At 35.8% G+C, this 5,082-nt stretch overlaps 1 pseudogene; it reads right to left on the bottom strand.

Moving 5' to 3' along the window:
• Positions 1 to 257: 257 nt before the first annotated feature.
• The window catches only part of LOC102831848, an 8,925-nt pseudogene continuing 4,100 nt past the window's right edge, over positions 258 to 5,082 (bottom strand).

Raw genomic sequence — 5,082 nt, 5'->3', positions numbered from 1 at the left:
TTCACAATAAAAGGTAAAACAACAACAATAACAATTATATAAAAGAGTTTAAAGTTCATAATATAAACATACATTTTTGTTTTGTTGTTAGGCACAATTGAATTGGTTCCAATCAATGGTGATGCTTTCCAAGCAGAACTAAACACAGTTCTATCTTGCATCATCTTCACAATTTTTCTTATGTATAAACCCATTAATGTAGCCATTGTGTCAATCCATCTCATTGGTGATCTTTCTCTTTTTAGCTGACCCAAACTTTACCAAACATGGCTTTGTATTACAGAGACTGTTCTTTCTTGATAGCATGTCCAAAGTTCACGAGACAGAATCTTCACAATCTCACTTTTTTTTTCCCTTTCCTTATTCCAACTTAATTTCTCCTCTGCTGTTTTGATTTCCAAGTACATACAGCATGGTGCTGCATTAGGCCAGCATACAAAAGCATCAGTTTCACTTCACAACTCTGTTAACTTCTCTAGAGAAGGCACACAGGATAGTGGTCTTTACCATATCTGGTAATTTAGAAGTCTCATCCTGAAGACACTGAGAACGTCTTACTGGTGTTAGAAATGTCATCTTTTTAAATATAGAATTTATTTCTTCAAACCAAATCTTCTTTTTTGAGCTTTGTAAGTATGGCTTAGTAGATACATTAAATTTAATCAAGCAACTCTCCCTGGTTTCTTTATCAGGTGTTTTAACATAATTAGCTGGATTTGTTGTTTAGTCTTCTTGCTCTTTATCACAATCATGAAGCACAGCACTTCCACGAATATTTTCCATTTCCAGTTTTCCTGGCTCTAGATGAACACCTAGATCGTCAATGTTAACTTCTTGGACTTGTTGCTTTGTTGCACAAGCACCCTCAATATTCTCTCCAAAATTATTTTTGTCTCCACTCTTCTTGCTTAAAATAGCTGCAATTGCATGTTGCATTTCTTCAATAGGCTGCTTTCCTGCCAGGATGGCCTTTTCATAGATGGCAATGATATTTCTATAGGACTTGTGACAGGTTCAAGATGTGCAACACAAACCCAATACTTAACAAGTTTTGTGGCATCTGGAATATTTTTAATTATGTCATTCAGTGTGACCAATATTTCTTCTTTTGGGCTTCCTTCATTAATCAGGTTCTGGCACTCAGAAAATGTCTTGTTTACTTTTTCAGGAAATAATCTTTGTTCATCTTCTTCTGCCATGGTGGTCCAAAAGGATCTGACTGAGTTTCCATTTTGTCCTTCTGGCTGAGGCTGAGTATCGATTGAGCTAGAAAGTCTTTTCAGCACTCTCCCTTTGTCAGCTTTCCACTCAGTCAGATGAGCTTTTCTCTGTTCTGCAGTTTCTTTGGGATGAGCAGATTTATTATTGACATTTGTCTTTGCTGCTATAGTATGTCTTCGCTGGTTGGTGGTTTTGACTTTTCTATCAATTTGGTATTAGAAGATGAGGCAGGTTTGGTTACATTTCCAAATGGTATTCTTTTTGATTGTGCCTCATTTATTTTTATGCCCTGAAAACTGGTTTTAACAGTAGGTACATCAGTTAATGCGCTAGGCTGCACCATCAGTTTGAACTGCAAGGTTAGTGGTTCAAGCTCACCAGTTGCTCCTTAGAAACCCTCTAGAGGGTTGCTATGGGTTGGAACCAACTCAACAGCACTTAACAACAACAACCTCAGTTTTTAATTGGACTAATTATTTTCTATGTAGCCCTTTCTGAACTGTAAAATTGGCAGAGGCTCTGATGATGCTTTGTCTCTCCTTGTCTTGACCACTATCATAGTGGCTTCTAATAGGAGCTTGCACAAGTTTGTTCTGAGATGCAGTGCTTCCAATTTTAGTGATGTTTGTCACATTTTAGGCTCTGTTACCTTTCACCGGTACACTGCTCGTGATCAGAGGCTGAGGCTTGCTGGCATTAGAGACGTTAGTTGAAAGTTTCTTGTTTTCTGCAGAACTCTCATCTTTGACTTGTAAAGGTTTTCTGAATAAATTAACCTTAGATCCAACAACTTGGCCACAGTAAGACCCAAGCATAAGTTTCTTGGGCATATTAGCTTCTTGCTTCAACTTTTCTGTGGGCCTTTATGTCTTTTAATTATTTTTTTAAGTGAAATTCCTGGCTAAATGTCATAAGTTGATTTGGAACATCATCTTCAATTTATAACAACTGAAGAGATTGATTACCATCCTCAAAATTATTTTTATCAATTTCTAAAGTTGAATTGGTTAATTCATTGGAAGATTTTGAAGGAATACATTTTTTTCCCATATTACATCTTTTTTTTTTTTCTGTGTGTGGGTCTATTAGTGTTTTCTTTATTAGCCTTTTTTGTTTTAAGTTTCAGGATGTTTGTTCCATTTTGAATGTCGTCCTTGGATGTCATCACATTCTATTTTCTGCTAGCTATAAACTTCAGGACAATTAGAACAGATTCTATTCACCTGGATAATATCTGATTTCCTATTTATATTCAAAAAGTGTTTTTCTTTTTAATAAATGTTGCTTGAGTTGTTTTTGTCTTTGCTCTTTGAACACACGCTGGGTCCTCTGACTAGGTGGTAGCTACAGGTCCCGTGGCAGGGCCGGGATGCTTATGGCATGATGGAATGGAAAGTCATGTCTTGTGCACCCACTGTATTGCCTAAAGTTCGCATAAGCAAGCAAGCTCTGTTCTGAGACAGTGTGACTGCCACCGCCGCCTATTGGTCGGGCTGGAACTGAAAGAGCCCTCCACAACCTCACTTTTAAGGAGCATTTTTCTTCCAAGACAGAGTTGTTTGTTCTTCTGGCAATCCATGATACTTTCAATATTCTTTGGAAAACTCATAATTCAAAAGCATCAGCTCTCCTCCAGTCTTCCTTATTCATTGTCCAGCTTTCACATTCATATGAGGCTGTTCAAAATACCATGGCTTGAATCAGATTCTTATTTATTATTCAGATGAATATGAGGGAATTGAAAAATGTATTCAATAGTACATTAATAATGGAATCGTTTTAATAATGTTACCATGTTACTGCTGCTATTGTTAAGTGTTGTTATCTACCCAGAACTACCCTATGTAGGGTTTCCAAGGTATGGCTGGTGAGTTTGACCTGCCAGCTTTTTGTTTAGCCCAGTTTGTATACTACAGTGCTACACCATAATTCATACAATAATAAATGGTACATTTCTTATTAGCCAGTTTAGACAAAAATCACAAAGTTGGGCATTTTTGTATAGTAAACATTCCAATTTTGTAGTGGAACATTACTGGAAACCCTGTGTGCAGCACCCACTCCCATCACAATAGGTTTCCCTAAGTTATCTGTTTGAATAGCTGAATTACATAGATTAGTTTTGCTTATTATTGAACTTCATAAAAGGAATCTTAAAGTATGATATATCAAGTCTTTTATCTTTCTTTCAGGCTATTTCACTTAAACTCATCTTGCTAATATTCAGCCATATTTTCTAGTGTATTTTTAGATTGTTCTTTTCATAGTTGTATAATATAAAGTATAATATTATATAACTCCCTGTTATTATTAGGTCCTGTTGAGTCAGTTCTAACTTATAGTTATCATATGCACAACAGAAAATAAAAATTCCTGATCTGTGCCAGTCTTGTGATTGTTTGATCTCATTGTTTTTTCAGTCATTAGTGTCTAATGCATCAAATTTGTTCTTGAGGTGATTTCTAAATTCAGGTGGGATATACTCGAGGTTATATTTCGCTCTTATGGAGTTGTTTCAGTTTTTTCAGCTTTTGCCTTAACTTGTATATGAACAATTGTAGTCTGTTCCACAGTCTGCCCATTGTCTATTCCCACAAATATGTATTACATTTGGTGAGGTCCATATATACAGCCAAATTTCAGGTTGTTTTTTAAAAAAAGTATTGGCCATGAATAAGTTACTGGTCTTCCAAAGATTATTATGAAATTTCCAACATAATTTAAATCACCAAGGTCATCTTTTCCAACTACTGATTCTTCCTCTTTGATTCCAACCTTTGATGAAGTGGGTAGAATTCTTCAATTTAATCATCAATGGCTTTAGTGATTGGTGCATACATTTGAAAAATGGTGACATTAACTTGTTTTCCTTGTTGTTGCTCTTAAGTGCTGTTGAATCATCCCTGACATATGGTGACCATGTATAGGGTTTCCAAGGAACAAATAATGAGTTTGAACCAAAAGCCTTGCAGTTAGTAGTCCAGTACTTATTCTACAGAGCCACACCAGGACTCTGTCTTCCTTACAGTTGTATGGATATAATCCACCACAGACATGTTGTACTTCAATATATATCTTGAAATGCTATTTATTATATGAAAGTGAAAACACTCCTCTTTGTCTTTCCCTGTGCATTAAACCATATGATTGACCAATTCAAAATGACCAATATCAAGCTATGTCAGCTCACGAAAGCCTAGAATAGTGATCTTTATGTGCTTTATTTTATTTTTGACAACTTTCAATTTTCCTTGATTCATATTTCATACATTTCACATATCAATAATAAACAGATGTATGCAGCTGCTTCTTCTTATTTTGAGTTTTTCCTATCAGCAAATGAACATTCTGAATGCTTTGCTCCATTCATGTGATCAGGGTCCACTGTACTTTGAGATCAGGAGAAAGAAGAGGCTTTCTGCTCCCCTAAAAATTTACAGTCTTGGAAACCCTTTATAGGATTCCTATGAGTCATCACTAACTCAATGGCTCACAACCACCTCCACCACCAACTTTGAGAAAGCATGTCTTCTGCAGTTGTATTTGGAGTGCCTTCTAACCAGAGGAGCTCATCTTTAGACACTATACTAGACAATGTTTTTCTGCTATTAATAAGGGTTTCAGTAGCTGACCCTTCAGCAGTGGTCTGCCTGTACATTCTAGTTTATCTTTGTCTGGAAGCTTAGCTGAAGACAGTCTACCATGGTTGACCTTGCTGATATTTAAAATACCAGTGCCAAATCTCCAATATTAGAGCAACACACACACCATAGCAGTTGAACACATTAACAAAATATATCATTCTATATATATTCTAATGATTGGTCTCAATTACAAGAAAAAATCGTATTTTTATTTATA

The sequence above is a fragment of the Chrysochloris asiatica genome, unplaced genomic scaffold (assembly GCF_000296735.1).
Source record: "Chrysochloris asiatica unplaced genomic scaffold, ChrAsi1.0 scaffold00399, whole genome shotgun sequence".
NCBI classification, from domain to species: Eukaryota; Metazoa; Chordata; class Mammalia; order Afrosoricida; family Chrysochloridae; genus Chrysochloris; species Chrysochloris asiatica.
This window is presented reverse-complemented; position numbering and strand designations above follow the sequence as displayed.